Genomic DNA, 24,048 nt, shown 5'->3' on the forward strand with positions numbered 1-24,048 from the left:
CCTCAACTCTCCTGCTGTGAAGAAGCCAGAGGAAGATGCCGCCATTTCCCGAGAAGCCATATGAAAACCAACCAGATACAGCCATTGAAGAGACGGCACGAATCGGTGCAGAAACAGACTCCACACCTCAGATCCCTCAACGCTTCCAATAACTGTCCAGGTAAGCCATCGAAAAACCAAAAAAAGAAACCCACTGCTCAGCAAGGAAGCCCATCAGGGCCCAACTAGAGCAGAGGCGTTTCTGGTCTGGGGGCAGAGGCGGCTGGGGCAGCCACCTCGCCCCCACTAGGCCAAGCAAGCCCCCGCCCCCGCAGCCAAGGTTCAGCACAGACTAGTAGGGTCCTTCAAACCGAGAGGCCGGAGAGAGCCGAAATCCGCCGAAGCCCAGAAGAGAAAGAAGAAAATCCGCCGCCGCCCAAAAACAAAACACTAAACCGGAGCTCTGCTTTTAATATAAGAAGGGCGGACACACCAAAACGGGGACAGCAGACAAAGAACAGAGCCGCGAAGTGGAGAGGAGAACCGCCTGAGTGAAAGGTAGCAGAGGCCGAAAAAACAGTCCGCACCACCGGCTATCGGATCCGTTAACAGCAACCCCCCAGACGCAGCAACCCCCAGCAGAGGTGAGTCACCAAGCGATGGGCGACGGAAGCCCCACCTGGGGCAAGCCCAGCCGCCGCAGGCGCAAGCAGCAGAACCAGAGACGACAAGAAACCCTAGCTCGACGGCTCACTCAGCGCTCGCAAAGGATTTTTCAAGATCATTATGTTTAAGTTATCTCATGTTGAGGAAGGTTATTTTTTTTAACAATATTATAAATATTAATGTATGTAAATTTCCCATCATCATAGCTCACGGGGTCTTGGATATGTGCGTTATTAAGGCACTCCTAGATGTTAAGTCACTAGTTCAATTCCCCGCCCTATTGAGATGTTAATCTTGGACATGACCATGGTGTAGCAGTTAAAGTTCCAATATAAGAGTCTTGAAACTCATAAGCTTATGTAGTGATCTTATCAGTTGCATTTTCAACCTTATCTTCTAGCTATCGCTAGACACCTCTATTGTTCCTACAAATTAGGTTCACGTATAACTCATTTTCTCAAGTAATGAAATATGTTTTCTCTTCGTTCTTCATCTTGTGATCTCTTGGTAGAAGGATTGTTTAGCTTTGCAGTCCGATCCTTGGGTATTTTAATACTCTTTCTTAGCATCAGAGCCTTGGCCCAGGTTCGATTCCCCGATTTGCGTTTGAGGGGGGGTGTTGGATTTTCACACTCACCTCATTGGGAATTGATCACGTGGACTAACCACCACTTTGGAATCCACCCTTGGACCACTCAAAAGGTACTGATAATGGTTTGGAAGTTTACTAATGTCTGCGGGTTTTGGTATAACAAAAAACCTCAACTGGGGTGCCAAGTTCTTGGAATGAACCATCTAATTAGCCATCTCCTCTATTCTTCCATTCAACTACACCATTTTACTGAGGTATGTAGGGAACCAAATGCTGATGCAGAATGCCATGTTCTTTCAAAAGTTTTGAAATGCCTTGTTGACATATTCCCCCCCTTCGATTATCTGTGCAAAACTTTTTAATGCATCATGAATATTGTTTCTCAACAAGAGCCTTAAATGTCTTGAAGGTTGTAAAGACTTCACTCTTGTATATGAGAAAACACACCCAAGAGTACCGTGAAAAATCATCAATAAAAGTTAATGCATATTTAGCCCCTAAAAAAGGAGTTGAAAATGTCATCAAATCATTGTGCACCAACTCAAGATGTGCCTTTTCCCTTGAGGTTTTCCATTTAGGAAAGGGACCTTGGTGTTGTTTTCTAAGAGCACATCTTGCACATACTCCATCAGTACAAGAAACCTTTGGAAGAACTGAAACCAAATTTTGAGTGTACATCAGCTACAAATATCTATAATTGAGATGACCAAATCTTTCATTCCAAAGCTTACTCAATGAATCAACATGAGCTATAAAAGAATAAGTAGAGTAAGGATGGAAGCATACAAACTTGTATAATCTAGAGACATAATCAACCTGTCCAATAGCAACAACAACTGTAGGATCATGTAGTTCTATAATGACTACTTGATTTGGAGAAAACTCTAAAGTTTTTCCATCTCTAGAATCACGATGATAAATGGACAATCAATTTGTAGAAATTTCAAGGAGATTCCAATTTTGGCATCGAGTACACTATTGGTTCTCCTGAGCTTGTAGTTTTCATTGATTCTCACTCGGCTAGATCAATGGATGATAAAAAATCCACCTCTTTTTTTTTCCTGTATTGGATCTGCTCCTATTGCTTGGTCCCGCAAGAAACAATCAACAATTGCATTATCTACAACATAAGTTGAGTATCAAGCTGCATTTCTTGCAAGTCAAGAAGTTCTTTGGCTACGACAGTTATTACTTGAGTTTGGCATTCAACAATATCAACCTACTCTCTTCTGGTGGGATAATTAGAGTGCAATATAAATTTCTAGAAATCTTGTGAAGCATCAACGAACTAAACACATTGAAATTGATATGCACTTCATTCGCCAACTTATTCAATATGGCATTCTTAGCCTGGAATATGTACATATTGAAGAGAAAATAACATATATTTTTACAAAGTCCTTGGCATTACCAAGGTTTCTTCATCAATGCATATGCTTGGAGTGAAGGAAGTTTCCCTTGGGGGATCATCTTGAGTACTCCTTCCTTCATATCTTCATTTTCTTTCTTTCCTCCTGTCTTATGAAATATTGTACATGGGTACCTTAAATGGCCTAGTTGCTGGGACCCATTCTTTGTGTTCATTGTTCTTTATTTTCCTCCCCTGTTTCACTTATGGGGGGGGGGGGTGTTAGAGCTCCAATAAAAGAGTCTTGAAACTCATAAGTTTATGTAGCGATCTTATCAACTGCGTTTTCAGTCTTATCTTCTAGATATCACCATAAGCCTATATTATTCCTATAAATTAGGTTCATGTATAGCTCATTTTCTCAAGTAATGAAGTGTGTTTTCTCTTCGTTCTTCATCTTGTGATCTTGGTAGAAGGATTGTTTAGCTTTGAAGTCTGATCATTGGGTATTTGATGCCCAAATTGGGCTCAAAACCTCTATCCTGCATACAAAAAAAACCTTACCAGTGTCTGTCTAAACCCTATTCAGACTTTTGTCATAGAAGCTGTACCATCATTACAGGAACTTAAAATATGGAGCGGGAACGTAACTGCTGATTCAGGAACCGAGACTAAATTGCAGAAACAGGAATCTCTATATCTGAATCAGAAACAAGACTCCTTCGTTGTTTACGATTAATGATTTCCATTAGTCCGTCACCTCTACGCCATCACTTGTGACTCATCTCTGTAAAACAAAGATTTAACTGCGAATTGAATAGCTTGTAGTGATTGTCGCATTCCTTCAACATTCATCAATTCTTTCTCTGTGTAAAACAGAGTTTCCTTGCTCAATTTGTCAACTCACAAAGGTGTCTACAATTTGTGAAGTTCCCCTCTTGCAGAAAGTTTGAAGACTAGAGATGTGAATGTGCCATCTAGAAGCAATTTCGATACATTTCTGTAAGTGGTGTTTGTCAAATGAACACCATCCCAGTTGAAATGTTATCTAAGATTTCAACGCAGAGATGTTCCTGCTCCTCCGCATGCTACACTCGGATTGAATTTATATCGACCACTCGTTCCACACCAAGCCTATAACGTGTTATTTTCTGGAATGATAACGCTTCTTCTATGTGCCTCTACAAAAATCTCAGCCTAGGTCTGTACCTCCACACAGGTGCACACCAATTCCTCATGAGCTCTCATCGAAGTTCTCCAAATTCACAAAAAAAATGACGCTCAACACAATCCACAAGGCAGTGGATTATCCACAGATTCAATACACAATAGCTCGATTGCCCACATCACTATCTCTTTTCTGTTCTTTGGAATTTGGGGAAAACCTGCATCCTCTGCCTCCGAAAGTAAATCTAAGGATCTCTCCGTCCATTTTAAAAACCACTTCTCTTCTTCAGGCTGATCAATTCAACAATTAAAAAGGGAAAACTCAATTTATTTCGTGCCAATGCACCGTTTTAAACAATCAATTAAACCCTAACTCCACACAGAAAACTCAATGGTTTATCAACGTCGCGAACACAGAATAATTCACTAGTCACTCAGATTCACAGTTGATGCACTATAAGGTTGTTAAGACACGTACAAACACAAATTTTCACACATGATATATATACAAATCCACACTGTTCTGGTATTTTTTATAAAATATTTACAAAGAAAATAATCACATTCGACTGTTTCAGTTCTTCTCCATAAAATCCATCTACTGCTCTTTCTAACTCCTCACTATTTCTCTTACTAACCTCTAGCTAACCTCCCAAATTATTCAAAAGATCACAATTTATACAAAAACAGATTCATGAACCAATTTAGTTTAGATCCAGCAATCTCTCACTCTCTCCTAAAGTATCTCTCCAGATCCACTCTTTTCTCAAACAAAATCCTAAATTAAGCCTTTAAATCCCTTAAATCCTTACTCTTCCTAAGATTAATCAACTATCTCTAAGATCTCTACATTCACGACATATTCTCCATAAATAAATTTACAATTAAAATCTCCTCAAACTCAACTAAACTTAGGAAAATAAATAAAATGATTAAGGGAACCCACTCCCTTTAGTAAATGTGAAATAAGACTCATGGGTCTTATAAGCTTTGAAGAATGCTCCTGCATCAGTATTTTCAGTATCCTCACCACTACCAAACTTACAAAAAAAAAAGATTTATAAAAGCTATTTCTTTTGTCCACGGGGTTTTCGATAAATGGTGATTGGGTGTGCTATTAAGACATTCGTAGATGTTAAGTCACCGGTTCAATTCTCAACCCTATTCAAGTGTTATTGTTATATATGACCACGTTGTAGCCTCACCACTGCCAAACTTACAATTATTTTTTTATTAATTTCCTATCATCACAATAATTTTAAATTATCTAACATTCTTGCTATAAATAAACAAGGAATTATGTTCTACTTGAAAATGGAAAATTTTCCATTTTTCAAAAAATTATAATTTTTCTTTTTAATTATGATATAAAGCATGACACAATATAAAATTTATATGAAAACTTTATTTGAGCATCTTTCAAACCTCTAATATGATTTGACGCGCTAAATTCTAAAAAAAATATTAAAATTACTCGTTATGAGAATAACACAAATTTAAAACTAAAAATTACATTTGTATCTATATATATCTATGCCTATAAACCCATAAAGATCTAAAATTATTCATAAAATACAAAAGATTTTATACATAGTAAATCCATAACGATCTAAAATTATTCATAAAATACAAAAGATGGTATACATAAATATATCTATGCCTATAAACCTAGAAAGATCTAAAATTATTCATATATGATTTAATATTATTCATAAAATACTAAGGATTGTATACATAATAAACTCATAAAGATCTAAAATTATTCATATATTGATCCAAATTTAAACAGGAACGCAAAAAATTATAGATATAACCATAAATACAAAGATGCAATAGAAATAACCTGTTGGAAAGATCTATTTGAGGACTATGACTGAACAATTTTAGATGAATAATTGTTGGCGGTAGATTGCCAAAAAAACGTCATTTAGGGCCTCAAAATGGCTCTGGAAGTTTAGGACCCAAAAAACTGTTAAAAATAGTAAATTGTGCTACAATTAAGGAAGATGAAAAACTGAAAGAAAGGGGGTCCAAGTGGAATTGGCGGGTGGCCACCAATATCCACCTAGATCATTCCTCCCCCCTTAGGAAGCAATGTTCCCCATTGCGTTGAGTTCCTCCATGAGATGAGGAAACTTCTGTTGAACTTGGTCCTTGGTGAGCCACTTGCCCTGGTGAAGGAGTTGGCCTGCTTTGACAACTCGATACAGTTGGATCTTCTGCTGGCGATTGTCATTGATCTGTGTGTCCATGATCCAATCAGTTGTGGCTTACTCCATGCAATCCGGATTTAACTATGTAGGTGTAAGTTATTATGAAATGTCTAATGTGTCCAACAATGGTGGCAAGTATGGTCGAACGCGATCCACATTGAACACTGGGTGCAGGCTAAGGAATGGGGGAATGTTGAGTTCAATTGCATTTTCGTCCACAACCTTGGTAATGGTGTAAGGAACATATCAGAGTGGTCTGAGTTTCCGATAGGCTCTGGTAAGGCGTTCCTTCTGCAAATGCAACCAGAATTTTTCGCTCACCCGAAACTTGTGTGGCACCCAATCCTGATCATGTCACTGCTTGTACTTGGAATTTGATTTCTCTAGAATGTCATGGACCTGCTGGCGGGTATGTTGGATGTGCTCAATGAAGCTGTTTGCCTTATCAGCTTCCGACTGGACATGAGCCGAATTTGCCTTAGTAGCTACAAATGGTATGGCCACATCAATGGGACATAGTGGCTGGAACCCCAAGCCCACTTGAAAAGGGTTGTGGCCATACCCACCGATGGAAAGTTGTGGACTTAGTGACATTGGTGTCCAGCATCGACCAGAGATTGGACCAAAATGTACTGAGGAACCGACTGTCCCGAAAGGAGATGATAGACTGTGGGATGCCAAAGTGTACCCACACTTGTTCAAAGAAGAGTTTAACAGTGGCTTTTGTTGTGATATTCTTCTTGCAGGCCTCCAGAAGGGTCACCTTTGAGAATCTATCGACGACCAAAAAAACATAGACATTTCCATGCTTAGTAGAAGGAAGGCCTGAAAAGTAATCCATGGAGATGGTTTCCCAAGGTAGACTAGGGGTAGGCAGTGGAGTATAGAGGCCTTACTTCTTGATGGTCGGTTTGGCAATGGCGTAGGTAGTGCAGGATCTGATGTACTTCCCGACATCTTGTCGAAGATTCAGCCAGTAGAAATACTTATACAGTACTGCCACTGTTTTCTCGACCCCGAAATGCCCAGCAGTCCAACTGCAGTGCGCTTCCCAAATCATCTTGGCTCGCTCACTTGAAGGAATACAAAGGTGTCCCAGGTGGCATAGTAGGGCATCCTAGAGGTGAAAATCTGGAAATTGCTAACCCTCTAAGAGAATCTGGTATGTGTGGCCGAACTCTGGGTCGCTTTTGTAGAGAAGTGGCCAATCAGAAGTCTCGTGCCCACAAGAGTTGAGCACGGTGGTTAACGCCACGATCAGTGGTCGGTTGAGGTAGTCTGCAACATTATTGGTGCTACCCGCCTTATACTTGATATTAAAATGGAATTTCTGCAGGTATGTGGATCACTTTTGATAGCGATCATTCTACAACTTCCCTTGCATTTGTATGAACTGCAAGGGTCGGTGGTCTGTGCAGATGACCATTTCCTTCCCCAAAATGTAATCCTTCCATTATCGGCAAGCCTGCACAATGGAATACATCTCTTTATCATAAGTGGGATACTACTAGACTGTGTCTGAAAGTGTCTCACTGTGATATCCCATTGGATGCCCCTGTTGAGTAAGGACTACCCCAATAGCATAGTCAGAGGCATCTGTCTCGATCTCAAATGGCTGTTGCAAGTCTGGTAAAGTGAGCACTGGTGCAGAGCAGAGGCGATGTTTCAACTCTGCGAATGCCTTCTATTGAGATTCAGACCAAAATAATTTTGCTTTCACTCCTCCCTTGGTGACTTGACTCAAGGGATAAGTGATATGAGAGAATCCCAACATGAACCTGCGATAGAAATTGGCAAGACCCAGAAAGCTATGGAGCTCTGTCAGAGTGGTTGGGGCTGGCCAATCCCGAATGACTTGGATCTTGGCTGGATCCACATGCACCCCTCATTAATCAATAATGTATCCCAGATACTGAACCTGGGTCATGCCAAAAGTGCATTTCTCCAAATTGGCACACAACTTGTGTTGCCACAATGTTTGGAGAACCTGTCGGATGTGGTGGAGGTGCTCTTCCCAACTCTGGTTGAAGATCAGGATGTCATCTAAGTATACCACTACAAATGAGTTGGTGAATGGATAAAAGATGTCATCCATCAGCCTCATGAAGGTTACAGGAGTATTCGTTAACCCATAAGGCATAACCAACCATTCGAAAAGGCCCTCCTTGGCTTTGAAGGCAGCCTTCCACACATCGGAGGGTTTGATTGGTACCTGGTGGTAGCCGAGCTTTAAGTCGATCTTGCTGAAATATTTTGCCCCCTTTAGTTGGTCCAGAAGGTCATCAATCTGTGGGATCGGTACCTATTTCAGACAATGATCTTGTTCAGCGCCTGGTAGTCAATATAGAGTCTCCAATTCCCATCCTTCTTCTGTACCAACACGATTGGGCTCCCACAGGGCGATGAACTCAGATGAATGTGACCTTTCTGCAACAACTCCTGAATCTACCTCTTGATTTCATCATTCTCTAGAACAAAGCACCGATAGGTTGGTCCATTGGGCAGCGACGCACCTGGGGTCAGATCGATGGAGTGCTTGACCTGGCAGTGCAGAGGCACCCCTATGGGGGAGGTGAAGATGTCCTCGTACTCCTCCATGACCTTGTCCATCTGTTGTTTCCGTGCAAAGGGGCCCTGCTTGGAGGTCGTGGCCACTGTCTTCTTCTTTCCCCGAGGGCGTATCATCATGAAAACAAATTTCTCGGTTTTGGAAATGAGCTTACTGCATTGTTTTGTAGTAACTAAAGAGATGGTGGTAGGCGGTGCTACCTCTGATATCTTGTACAACTTATTTCCCAAAATAACAATAAAAACACGAGGCCTTGACTCATACACAACATGTCGTTGCCATAAGTATGGTTGGCCTAATAATACATCACAAACATCAAGGGGAGCAACATCACATAGTACCTCATCCATGAAGAGCTTGATGTTGTATGGAAGGCAGCATTATCCTTGGTGAAGCCACCCGATGGTGTATGGTTGTGGATGTGTTGTGGTTGATCCAGGTGGCTCCAGAGACGCACACAGGACAAAGAGGACTCGGGAAAGCTCAAAAAACAAAGTGTTTGGATTATGTTTGAACTAGGACCAGAGCGTAAATTTCGTCGTCCTGATCGTGGCGGTGCGAACGGTTCGTCAATCCGAGTTCGGATGAAGGAGATAGAGGTAGTAAAATTTAGGTTGAATTTTTTATCACTGAGCAGGGTTAACGATGACACAATTTTCACTTTTTTGGCGGATGGAATCCAGCCAATTCTGGCCAAATTCTAGGTGAAATCATGGCCTCGTTAAAAAGACTCCTTCGGCCTAAAATTCGAATTTTTTTGTACACGCCTTCTTAATTATAAAAAATATATTAAAAAAGAGAGAGGGCGGTGGTGGCCCACCACCCCCACCACCCACGCCTCTCCTTACCACCATTAACCATATATTAAGGTGAGGCTAACAGGAGTTGAACCCGCCCGACCACGTGGGCCGACCCCATAAAAAAACACGCCCATAACTATTACGTACCATATTAAGGTACCACCACATATAAATGCACCCACCTCAAATCACTTAATGCGCACCGATGACAGGGAGGCATGGGTTGGGCCGCCCAATGCGGACCTGATCCCATTTTAAAAATTCGTTCAATTTAAAAAAACCATAATGTGTAAAAAAGAGGGAGGAGTGGGGTTTGACCACCCGACCCCTCCTCAACTAATGCCTCAACTTAACCACTACACCAAACTGAATCATTGGTTATTTGCCACAAATTTAATATAAACCCAACATTTTCCCAGTGCACCCAAGGATGGAGGAACCAGGAGCGGGAACAAATTTCGAGGTGAAGGAAGACAATACATGACGTTCGAGGCAGTGTTTTGCAGAAGGGCCGAATTTCCACTTTGTTAGATTTTATATGGTTTCAGCACTCCTCGACGCCACGAATGCAATGGCGCTACCCATTTCTCCATCAGAGTTCTGCATTTTTCAGTATGCAGGTGGAACCATGACTGCTGCAAAAATAGGGAGCGAAACCATGACCCTCGAAATTTTCCCGAGGAGGTAATTTTTCTCCATGTTGGAATATAGTCAAGTTTACAGTCGTTTTTCATGGTTTTCCGCAGGGATCACAATGACAAGGTTAGATTCTCCTTTGGAGTTGCAGATTTCTAGTCCACCTATGGCGCAGAGTCTTTGAGGAATCTAGGGGGAATATAAAAGATTCCTTGAGCCCCAGATTCTCAAGTTCTCAGAATTCAAAAATTGGACAGTCGATTTTGCACTATTCGATGTCACAAATATGATGGTGTGTTCAGATTTTTCATTTGCTCATTCTATTCTTCAGCCACTTTTCTAAGTGGAATGCAGGTGTCAGCATGCATGTGCGAGTGACCATTTCCATGCGATTGATGCCGTGAGATCGATGGTCCAAGCAACTTCAGCAGTTTGATATCCGCTTCTTCAGATGGCCCCTGGTTGTGAGGTATATGCAGTGTGTTCATGTACTTCTTTTCTTATGCATTATGCTGCATAGATCCCTGTTTGATATTGATGAGGTATCTTGTTTCTTACTCGTTTTCATGATTCCTGCTTGATGTGATGTGGAATCATTTGTGTGATGTACTTGTTGTCATGATTTGTCATGTTGTGTTTTGAGATCCCTTTGTTGTATGTTGATGGGATACTCATGTTGTCGTCATGCATGTGTGCATTGAGATCCTTTTTATGCTATGTTGGCGGGATTCTCATCATGCATGAGTTTGTGTCATACTGATAGGAGTCTTTTGACTGAGAGTTCCTGTAGTGGAACATCTCTTGGAGCCACTCCTGTGTGAGGGTATTTTCCCTGTATGATAGCGACATCATCTCTTATGTACATTATCACTATTGACAACACTTAATGCAGCGGCCTACACCATCTTGACACTGGAACCGAGAGACGTAGTCCCTCCTGGACGAACTCCGTTATCAACAGTTTATGTTTTCATATGTTGATGAATTTCATGTTCCTCTTCTTTACAACATGCAAATGTATTCATTTATGTTCTTTTAAAAATGCAATTTGACGCATCATGAAAGTAAAAGGTCTTGGAAGGGTCCTTTGTCACAGCCGGGCCTGGATCAGTGGTCAGTAAGCCCAACGGCTTCACGATCTCTGCTGAAATGAGGTTCTTTTGGCTCCCGCTGTTGAAAATGAACTATAGCGGGGAACCCTTTACCCACATATGGGAGTGGAAGAGGCGCTCCTCCTCCTCTATATCTTCGGGTTCCTCCTCTTAGATCTTTGTGGTGGCAACAATGGCGTTGGGCTCCGCATCGATAATCTGCTTCCCTTTGTCATTCCCCTTGTCAGGTTCTGACTCAGAATCGTAATATGCATCTGATTCCGAAGCCTTTAGCTCAGCCACCAGTGCATGCTTGGCCCGACACTCACTTGTGTTGTGAGTGGAGCTCTTATTGAACTCACACTACTTTCCTGTGTCCTTCTTCGCTTCGCGATGTTGTTCTTTGCTTGCGGCTTTGGCGAGTTGTCTTGGGCTGCCCCACCTTGGCTTTGTCCTTTGTTCTGCGGTTTGGGGGCACCTTTCCCTTGCTTTAGATTCGCAGATCCAAAGTCTCACTTCTTCTGTTTAAAATTTTGCTTGATCTTGACCGCATATCGGTATGCCGTGCTGAGTGAGGAGATGTCCAGGAATTCCATCTTGTCCTGGATGTACCTGTGCAGGCAGTTGGGGTACTTGAGAACCAAATGCTTTTGAGAATCCTTGATACCCAACTTTGTGCGAAGGGTATGAAAAAAATTGGTAAACTCTGACATATCTTGGTCCCTTCCCTGTCGCAACGTTGTCCACTTTATGTATTTATCCTCATATCTCCTGACAGGGTAGTACTGCTCCTTGATGACATCCCAGAAGTTTCAAGTGGGTGTGGATGAAAACAGTGAGTTCATACTTTCATCCTTCTGCTCACAGTAGGTTTCCCACCAGTCCTTGACGTGGGGGGCTGCTTTGAGAAGTGTAAAGGTGATCTTTTCTCGGCTAGACAAATCATGAATGAAAAAATATCCTTCTATCATATTTAACCATTTATCTACAACGTCTCCATCTATCTGATCCTCAAATATGGGAATGTCAAAGTTAACTTGTACCTTAAAGGGTGTGGCACTTCCAGAGTAGCTTCCGGAAGTAGATGCGTCGCCCCTGGGTAGCTGTTGAAGGATCTGGGCAAAGTTGTCCATCATCACATTCCTTTGTCGCTCGAGGGTTTCCTCGAGCAAGATTTTGATAAGATCTCTTGCCCCCTCGTCTTTCTTTTCATTCGCCATGGGAGGTCGTCGAGATTTGTGAGGTTGGTCTCACAAAGGTTCGACCAGTTCAAGCCCTAACTCCTTATATCCTGACCTCGTTGGGGACATGCAAAGAAAAACAAAGAAAGAGCAGACTGCTCTGATACCACTGATCCAGATTTAAACTGGAACGCAACAAATTACAGATATAACCATAAATACAAAGATGCAGTAGAAATAACCCTTTTGAAAGATCTCTCCGAGGACTACGACAAAAAATACAGTTTTAGACAACAAAACGCTGGCGGTAGATTGCCAAAAAAACATCGTTTAGGGCCTCAAAACGGCTCCGAAAGTTTAGGACCCGAAAAACTACTAAAAGTAGTAAACTGTGCTACAATTAAGGAAATTGAAAAACTGAAAGAAACAATGATGGAGGTCCAAATGGAATTGGCGGGTGGCCACCAATATCCACCTGGATCATATATGATCTAAAATTATTCATAAAATACCAAGGATTGTATATATAATAAACCCATAAACGTATAAAATTATTCATAAAATACAAGATTGTATACATAAAACCTTTAAATTAACCCAAAGCAGAATCTAATAATCCAACTCGATATGATTATACTTTATCAAGACCTTTCCTATACAATGACATGAAAAATATATATTTAAAAACAAATATAACTCTACCCTTATTATCATTTTTATCCAAAATTACTATGATATTTTGTTTTTAATAATAAAAATTATATATATATATGGTTTACAAATTTCGGAGAATGGATGACTATTACGTTTATGGAAAACGGTCTCGGGTAGATCCACTCAAAAAAATCAAGCTTGTTGGTACATTTCAGAGTCTAATCTCGAGATTGTCGAAGAGAATTAACCTTATAACATCTTATAGAAAAATTCTTATACGATAGATACTCAACCAATTAAACTAACCCTCAAAATTTAGTAAAAAAAATAATGAAATGAATTTATAATTATTTTAAATAATTAATCAAATCTATTCATGATATATTGCTAATCTATTTTATATACCTTACACAATTAATTATTAATCTAAAATTCCAAAACCTTTGTAGAGAGAAACATCATAATTTAGTGCACATTTTCTTAATGACCTAAATGCCATGAATTTATTTCTATATCTTGCATTCACCTTATATATTTGGTTCCACCTTGATAGTATGATTTTTTTAAATAGATATTTAAATAGATACAAAACACTGTAGTTGTTTACAGGTTCCATGAAAAAACATCCAAATCTACGATTTATTAATTTTACTTTTAAATTCTTTTGGTTATCTTTTATGTCCGACAATACTAGTATTTTTCAAGTTGGTTATTTTTTATATTTGACAACATTAGCATTTTATAGGCTAGTAAGAGTTTAAAAGAATGAATTGATTTTGCTAATCATAGTTTCTATATGGGATTCGTTTTGTTGATCAATATTTATTATTAGGTTCATACTTGGAGACTTCTGAAGTATAAAATAAGACATTTAACGAAAATAATAAAATAATAAAATAAGAGTTATGATTTTTTAAAAGAAAAGAAAGAAAACTTTTTTAGTTGTATTTTCAGCTTATTTTTTAATAGGTTTACTGAAAATACCAAGTGTAGACACACTTCGGATGTGGAATTAAATTCCGCATTCAAAGAGTATGAAATTTACATATTAGGTTTCCAACTATTATGTACTTTACATATTAGGTTTACTGAAAATACCGACACACGTTGGATGTGAAATTAAATTCGGCATCCAACTAGTATGTATTTACATATTTTTGAATAGACCCACCCCAAAAAAACTGAAAATATATGAAAAAATGTGTTGAAATAAGGTTTTTCATTTATTTTCAATTTTTTTCAGTGTGGGTCTATTGGGAAGTATGCAGAGTGGGTATGGGTGGATGTCAAATTTAATTCCATATCCAACTGATCTCTACACTTGGCATTTGAGTAAACTTATAAAGAAATATAAGTATGGGGGTTTTACGCAGTGCATTATATTAGATATCATTTTGGGATTCAACTGCGTTAAGTAAGATCATTCACGTATGACCATTTCCATGAGAGGTAGTCGTAACTGACTAAGTTCTCATGATTTTTGAATAGTTCACTTAGCACTCATTGCATCGGGTGATGCTCACAGGGGTTCTCATGATTTTTGAATAGTTCACTTAGCACTCATTGCATCGGGTGATGCTCACAGGGGTGAAGAAGTGGGAGCATCAATCATCACTTCCGGGGCTTGCACCCGGTAACCAGGACTTCCCAGGAGGTCACCCATCCCAGAACTCCTCTGGCACAAGCGCGCTTATAAAGAAATAAGCTGAAAATACAATATAAAATGTAGTTTTCCTTTTTTCTCTCCAAACATATTTACCCTTGGGATGACATCATCATCTTGAATCTTATTGGTTTAAATCTTATTTGTTTTTTTAAAGTTGATTTTGTTAATAAATATTTTGTTTTTAGACCCATCTTGACCTCAAAATTCCTATCAAGAGGTTTATAGGTATAACATGAGTATATAGTAAAATATTCCATATTTTTATTAGAAAGATGTCTTTGAAGGGATCAACAAAAGGATTTAGGGAGAAATTTATCAATATCTAATGAAATTAATGAAATCCTTAATTTCATTAGATATTGATAAATTTCTCCCTAAATCCCTTATTCTATATTACAGGTTCACTAAGTAAAACTCTATGATTGTGGACATAGTCAAACATGGAAGTACCCTTCACACTCTCTTTTAGTTCTCTTTTTCTCATTTAATTTCCCAAACATTTTTCAATAAAGTCACCCTTCACACTCTACTCTTTTAATTCTCTTTTTTCTTATTTAATTTCCCAAAACATTTTTCAATAAAGTCACCCTTCACATTACCATTTTAATTTAATGAGATAAATATAACTTTTGTAAAATAAAGTAAAATATTTTAGATTAACATCATCTTTATAAAAATTAAAACCCAAATAATATTATCATAAATTAATGACTTTCCTACTCAACCAACTAATCTGCTTAAAAAAAATTTAAAAATAAAATAAAATAAAAAAACATACGTAAGTCTAGAATTAAAACTTGGGATTATGATTTACTTTCTCACATTAATCATATTTTCCATCCAATTGATAACACTTCCCTAAAAAGGGATTGGAATTTAAATCTTTCTATTTTCAAACTTAGAATCTAGTATAATTGATTGAAATATTTTTTTTCGCAAAATTATTTGGATGCTCCTTGGAAATAAATAAAGAAATGACACGAGGAATTATAAAATAGTAAAAAGAAATATAATAAAGAGTGGATAATGGACATTTTGAACTTGAGTACTTGGGTACAATGAAAGTTTCATCAATTGGAAGCGCAAACTTTCAATCTTTTTCAGGTTAATCATTTTCTAAATGGAAGTTTTTGAGGTGCTTATCATGGAACCGTTTTCAAGTTTATAGCAATAAATAAAATTTAACATTGACACAGTTTGACCTGTAAATTATATGAAATTATTTCAACGCAGAGGTTTTTTGTTGTCCAATAGATAGATTGAAGTATACGTTATCAGAAGCTAAAATCTATGACAAATTCAAATCAGAAGACAGCATTTGTAATTGCAAATTGCAGAAGCTTCTGGATATCTAGACATAATTCCATTTCAATTCATATAATATGTCCAGTGACCAAATTTTCCACCGATCTCATATTCATATATATAAATTTGAGTAACTGTGTTAGAAGATGTTGCAGCGAAATGCTAAAGCGGAGATTATATCACAGTATAGTTCCAGTAAAGCATAAAAATACATATACAGTGTATATAATATCTTGATAGATACCTTTAAATCAGCCATGTGTATAAGGACTAGCAACATATCCAAGACTGTACCAACTGGTTCATCTGCCTAACTCACAGGTTTTAAACTGATGTACAGATTCTTACTCTTCTTGCTCTTTTAACCCTGCTCTGGACAAATTCACATAGGTTCTTGGATCCGAGGCCATTGCCTGATCACCTTTGCGAAGATTAAGTGCTGAATTTCAGAGCTACCTCCATTCGGCTCGTGCCTCATCCAACTGTATCTGTTCTGCCAGCACAGATTCTTTAATTTCTGCTACTTGAGCTATAATTTGACTATCAGTTTCAGTTTTTTTTGCATCAAAACTGGGAACAGAAGCCCTATTGCAACGTATGTGTTCTTCATGACTTTGCAGCACTCTGAGTCTCTTGCAAATAATCCATTTGATAACCTGTAGATAAATTGCCAGCAATCTCATGTAAATCCCTTGAATCCATTTGATAACCTATGGAGAAATTATCAGTGATCTCATATATACAAAAAGAGAGAAGTAGATCGTTTATTTCAAGATTCGAATAAACTTCCAAGAGCCTTGAGAGATTCTGAAAAATGGAAAGCAAATTCAACATTTGAAGCACTCTGTCTTCAACAATGTACAGGGACTGCATCAGGGAATCGTTTCCTACAACCTTGACGGATTTGATCACAGCATGAAAAATTTCAGGGGAAGGATTTCTGATTCGGAGTGCCACAATTACTGTTCTAACGTATTTAACCAAGGAGCTGTAGTTGCGCAGGAACAATTCCAGGGTTCTGGCGTTCCCTTTGATCAAAACATGTGACCGCTTTTCATACCTGTCGAAGAAATAGCAAGGCCTGCTGTTTCCTGCAAAAGAAAGAGAGAACAGATCGTCCGCAGGCTCTTCAATCTCAACACTGCCAGCGGCTTTTTCCACCAATTTCTCCTCCGGATCAAGTATCTGCATACTAAAGCAAGGCCGTTCGAACCCTTGTTTAGTCCCAATGGACAGGGACTTTTCGTTTTCAGAGGCATCGCTCGGTCTTTGGAACTGATTTATAGATTCTATACCAACACTGTCGTCAGGATTTCTCGTATTGATTAAAACTATAAGCATTTCTTGTTATTCTTGTGATGCAATTCTGTTGGTGTACATGCACTTAGACTAGCTGTGTTGGTGTACATGCACCTAAATTAGCTCGAGTGAACTTATTGCTTGCATGTGACACATGTACACATTAACATAAGATAAAACACACTTAGCTTTAGTTATTGCATGTACAACTAAGCTTAACTTAGTTGCGTTTATGTATTTATTCTAAAACTAATATTGTAGAATAAATTTTTTATTCTTTTCTCAATTCTTGCTCGCTTCCTTCCTTCTCTTGCAAGCTTGTTTATTGTTTTGCAGATCTAGATCTGTGTATCTCAAAAATCTTACATGGTATCAGAGCACAGGGATTTGTAATCAGTGCACAAGCAATTTTATTTGCAGGTTCAGAAGATTGAAGCAACAACAAAGAATGGAGTCTAAATTGGAGTTTCCACAATCGGCAATTCTCACTCCATATAATTATTTCGAATGGAAGCCAAAGATTCAACTTCATCTCAGAAGTAGAGGCTTATTTCGAATAACCATGGAAACGGAAGTTGAACCAACATCGGCAATGGAGAAAACAAGATATTTCAATCGCATGGACGAGGCCTTCGGCATCCTATGTTTATCTATTTCTCCGGAACTGCTATTTCATGTTGAATCATGTTCAACTCCAAATGAAGTATGGAAAATTTTGGAAAGATTGTTTGGAAAACAGGATGAAATGCAAGGTCACATTCTCGAAAATGAGTTAAACTCATTGGATACGAGAAACTTTGAGAACATTCAAGATTTTTTCACAAGGTATAAAGCCTTGTTGGTTCAGCTGAAAGGATGCGGGATCGACAAATCCAAGCAAGAAAATCAGTTGATTCTTTCCATTTTATCAAAACTTGGTCCAGAGTATGCAGTATTTGTCTCTACATTCCACACAGTCAGATCTGCAACTGGTGCAGCTTAGAAGATGCCCTCACTGGATTCTTTTATTCAGTGTTTGATGCATGAGCAAGATAAGCTCATCAAAATGGGCACACTTAAAAATTCCAAAGCACATGCACTTACTGTGCATGCAAAAGGAAAGGCAAATTCCAAAGACCATCAGAAAGGAAAAGGGAAGAAGGATCCTGATCCAAGAAAGGGAGGACATCCCAAACCCCCTGATGGATCATCTGGCTCAAAGGAAAGGAAAGGAACGAAAGGGCAATCAATGTGCAATTATTGCCACCGTGGTTTTCATCCTGAATCTGCATGCATGAAGAAGACTATAGATCTTATGGCGTAGACACTCCAGCAACAATCTTGGAGACCACATTCCTGAGAATGCTAAGAAGAAGTCTGGAGAAAAAGCACCAAATCCAAGAGGTAACGGGCATGCTTTGATTGCTCTTCATTCTGCACCACAAGAATGGATCATCGATTCAGGAGCTTCACATCATATGGCTTCTTCAAAGGAATCCTTTTCTTCTCTACATGCATACTCAGGTCCTCCCATTCTCATGGGGGATAATTCTGCAGTTGCAGCCACTGGACAAGGAAGAGTGCAATTCAAAGATGGAAGTTTTGAAAATGTCTTGCATATTCCAAGGCTTTCTGTGAATCTTCTCTCAGGGTATCAGATGACACACACAGGTAGCGGAAGGAAAGTGGAATTTACCCCAGATTCCGTGAGCATTTATGACATGCAAACCAATTTGAAGATTGCATCTGGCAAGGTAAATGATCAATCTCGTCTGTATACATTTTCTGATTTTGTTCCTCAATCAGATTCTATTTTGCTACTTACGCATGCAAATGAAGAAAGTAGGATTTGGCACGAGAGATTTGGGCACTTGGATTTCAGATATATGCAACAGCTTAGTAAGCAAGGGATGGTCAAAGGATTGCCAACCATTGAATTTTCAGATGGTGTTTGTAATGGATGTGCTCTTGGAAAGCATCCACAAGAAAAATTCGAGAAGGGGCATGCATGGAGAGCCTCTTCACCTTTGGAACTTGTACACAGTGATCTCATGGGTCCATTTCTGGTGCTTTCAATGAGCAAAGCAAAATATGTGTTGTCATTTATAGATGATTACACGAGATTCACTTGGGTTTACTTCTTGAAACTCAAGTTTGAAGTTTTTCAACATCTAAAGATTTTCAAAGCGCATGTGGAAAATCAGTCTGGAAAACGCATCAAAATACTCCGCATAGATAATGGGACGGAATATGTCAACAAAGATATCAAGAATCTTTGTGATGAAACAGGCATACAGTTGCAGCATACAGTTCTTACACTCCACAGCAAAATGGCGTGGCTGAAAGGAAAAATCGATCTTTGAAAGATATGGCTAATTGCATGTTGCATGCAAGATCTCTTCCGTCGAAATTGTGGGCCGAAGCTATTAATTGTGCCTCATACATCCAGAACAAATCTCCTCATAAATCTGTTACTGGAAAAACACCTTTTGAGGCTTGGACTGGCATGCAACCTGAAGTTAGTCATTTCCGCATTTTTGGATCTCGAGCATGGGCCCGCATTCCTCCAGAGAAGAGAAAGGCTTTGGAGCCTCAAAGCAAAGTATGCATGTTTGTTGGATATTCTGACGAAGTCAAAGGGTACAGATTGCTTGATATCCACACTGAAGAGCTCTTTATTGAAAGGAGTGTAAAGTTTGACGAAGATATTTCGCATGCACCAGTAGAGGAACTTGTTACCAAATTTTCATCACCACTTATTGATGAGTATGCAGATGAAACTTCAGACCAGCATTCTGATGAAGATGAGTCTTTTCCTGTGAACCCCTATTAGACCATCAGTTGTTGAACATCGAGATCATACTTCTGCATGTAGTTTGGAAGATTCTTGACCACCTTCAACACAAAAATGGCGCAGCATGAGTGATATCCTTGATGATCCTGCCTCTATCCCTCTGTTTGAGGAAGATCCACAAGCACTCTTAGCTATGGAGCCATCCATGCCCATGCATGCTTATATGATGCATGGATCTGATCCACAAACTTATGCAGAAGCAAATGGGCATCCTGAATGGGAAGCCGCCATGGATGAGGAATATAACTCTCTCATTGAGAACCAGACTTGGGATTTGGTTCCGCTACCTTCAAATCGCAAACTTGTGAGATGCAAGTGGGTTTACCGGACCAAGAAAGCATCAAATGGCCAAGTTAGTCGATATAAGGCACGATTGATAGCAAAAGGTTTTCAGCAAGTACATGGTGTTGACTATGATGAGACTTTTGCTCCAGTGGCAAAAATGGATTCCATTCGGCTAGCTCTCTCCATTGCAGCAACAAGAGGATGGGAGGTGCATCATATGGATGTGAAGAATGCCTTTCTTCATGGTGATCTCGAGGAGGAAATCTACATGGAGCAACCACCGGGATACATGCAGAATTCATCTCTGGTATGCAAACTAAAGAAGTCTCTCTATGGCCTCAAGCAGGCACCTAGAGCATGGTATGCAAAGATGGATCCTTATTTGTTATCTCAAAATTTTGTACGCTGCAAATCTGATTCCAATGTTTATTTTCTGAAGAAAATTGACTCCTTGTTGATCATAGTACTCTACGTAGATGATCTTTTGATAACGGGTAGTTCAGCTTCTGTCATTACTAACATCAAAACTGCATTGCATAAGCGGTTTTCTATGACAGACATGGGCTTGCTAAATTTCTTCCTTGGACTAGAGATCCATCAGCGTGATTCTGACATTACCATTTCTCAACCAAAATATGCCAGAGATCTTTTGGCACGATTTCACATGAGTGACTGCAAGCCAACAGCCACACCTTTCTTATCAGGGATAAAGCTTGAGAATGGCAAAGACACACCATTGGTTGATTGCACATTGTATCGCCAGCTTGTGGGAAGTCTTCTTTATCTCACTCACTCCTGTCCTGATCTCTCCTATGCTGTCGGAGCAGTTTCCAGATACATGCAGGAGCCACATGAGTTACACTGGAATGCTGCAAAGCGCATCCTTCGATATGTCCAGGGGACAATCACCTATGGGATTCATTATGCAGCCAATTGTTCTTTGAATCTCATCGGGTTCACAGATTCAGACTGGGCTGGCGACACCATTGATCGCAAGTCTACTTCCGGTTATGTACTTAGTTTGGGATCCGGCCCAATTTGTTGGTCAAGTAAGAAGCAGGCTGCCATTGCTTTATCATCAGCAGAGGCCGAGTATAGACGAGCAGTCAATGCCACTATTCAGGCATTTTGGCTACAACATTTCCTATCTGAGCTTGGGATTAGTGTCCATCATCCAACTGTCATCTGGTGCGATAATCAAAGTACGCTAAAGTTTTGCAGAGATCCAGTGCAGCGGCAGCGTACCAAACACATCGAGATCCACATGCACTTCATTAGAGAACTCATTCATGATGGGATCATCGATCTTCAGTACTGTCCTAGTTCCGAGCAGATTGCTGACATCTTCACCAAGACTTTCACTGAGCAGAAGTTTCGATTCCTGCGAGATCGTCTCGGGGTGAAGGACACGATTGCCTAGCAGTTGTCTTTTCTCTACTTTTGCATTATATTTTGAGGGGGGGGTTTTCTTCCCACTGGGTTTTCCCTCTTTCCTCCTTTTTATGCATTGTATATGGGTACCTAAAATGGCCGTGTTGCCGAGACTCATTCATTTTGCATCACACTCACCTAAGTTATGCTTAGGGGGGGTGTTGGTGTACTTGCACTTAGACTAGCTGTGTTGGTGTACATGCACCTAGATTAGCTCCAGTTAACTTATTGCTTGCATGTGGCACATGTACACATTAACATAAGATAAAACACACTTAGCTTTAGTTATTGCATGTACAACTAAGCTTAACTTAGTTGCTTTTATGTATTTATTCTAAAACTAATATTGTAGAATAATTTTTTTATTCTTTTCTCAATTCTTGCTCGCTTCCTTCCTTCTCTTGCAAGCTTGTTTATTGTTTTGCAGATCTAGATCTGTGTATCTCAAAAATCTTACAAATTCAAGAACGACCACACTGTAATCCCCAATTTTCGCACATCTAAAGGAGGGTAAATTCTGAGAATTTCTCCTCTCGATTCCAGGAATTTCATCGACAGATCCACTTCTCCGTCGTATACATCGCCTATTGAGCTGAGAAGGCGGCCGAAGGGCGTCTGAAATGGCCATTCTTTCAGAACTTCGAGAGCAAAGAATGTTTCATCAACGAGGTGCATTCCCCGCCTGATCCTTTTCAGGTCTCTGAAATCAAGATTGGCGCTCCAAAAGAAGTAGGTAGGCACCACCAGCTAATGCAATGGCGTTACGTCTTCGGTACAAGGTGGCTAGAACCCAGTCTGATCATCATAAGCATCGGATTTAAGAATAGGTCCATAAGGTGTCTCTTCAATTAAATTCACCAGGGCCTTAATATTAAGCCTTTGTGCCGCTCTGTAAATTCCTTCTGCGTTTTTGTCATTGGGAATCAAGAGCCAAGACATGATTTCCAGCGCAACAGAGACGTGCCATTTGAAATCACCGGTGCCATATTCTTCATCGACGATGTGGGGATAAATCCTTCAGTGTTATTAGCTTCTTGGATGCCCTGTAGGAGGAGGCATTCCCTGGGCAAATAGATGATGTAAGGACTGGTTCCATAGGGGTAATGTTGAATTAATGCCTGGAGACATGCCGTGGGCTGTATGTTGGGATAATATTTCGGGTCTACCAGATAAAGTGGCGACAAATAGTGTGTCAGGATATTGCAGTCCTTCCATCTATTGCTTGTTAAGCGCATTTTAGGCGTTAGTATAGTACAGTCACTCAGCGCTTGTAGGTCTGCTATTCTCTGGGAATACTCGATCGATCTGCACAGTGGGCAGTCTCCATCTTGGCCTGTAAGGGGGTCTCCCCGGGAGCCTGAACTTGAGTATTTCCTTGAATCTAAAGTTTGAGCGTGTAGAAGATGCAGGAGTACTCATGGTGACCAACGTTAATGAAGTAAGAGAATCGTACGTGATAGAATGGGATTCAGCTGTAAAACAAAAGTAGTCTCCAACGAAGTCACATTTATATTTTTTGAGTTCTAATTTTCTTATTAAAAATTTAATTTTATATTATTTTATTAGTACACAATTGAAATTTTATTACCAAAATTGAAAATAGGAGAACAAAGAGAATTAAAAGGCAATAAAAAATAAAATAGAAAAACTTATAATTAATAAAAAAAATTTAAAAATTTGTTTTTTTGTTTTTGTTTTTGTTTTGTTTTGTTTTGTTTTTTTTTTTTAACTTCTAATTTTATATTTTTTTAATAACCTTTTTTAAGTATACTAGAGGAATTGTTAATTGAGCAATATTTTTTAATAAATATTAGATGATATAAATATATTCAATAATGTTAGATCTTAGATTTATGTGATCTATATTAATTAATGAGATTTGCTATTTAAATATTTAGGAAAATTGATTTTTTCACCTTTTATTTTGATGATGAATTGCATTAATTGGTTAATATAATTAATCCGAAAAATAATTTCATCCTATTTAATAATATTTGTATCTAATTTATAATACTTCCATGCAAATTATATGAATAAATAATGTTTTATTTATCTTTTAATAAAAAATACTCATTATTTGTATATTCAATTATTTTAAGTTTAATTATTAATCATGTATTTTCTAATATTTTTTGTGAGAACTAAACTACCCTATTATGCTATATTGGTTAATTGTGTTAATTATTTATAATTATATATATATATATATATATATATATATATATATATATATATATATATATATATTTATTTTATTAATATTTACTATTATATATTAAATATTTAAGTTTAGGTTAAAAATATTTAAATTATGCCCGGATGCGGGTGAAACA

This window comes from Pinus tabuliformis, chromosome 7, assembly GCF_031772625.1.
Source record: "Pinus tabuliformis cultivar Carrire ecotype Pingquan chromosome 7, CPIR1, whole genome shotgun sequence".
Taxonomy (NCBI): Eukaryota; Viridiplantae; Streptophyta; class Pinopsida; order Pinales; family Pinaceae; genus Pinus; species Pinus tabuliformis.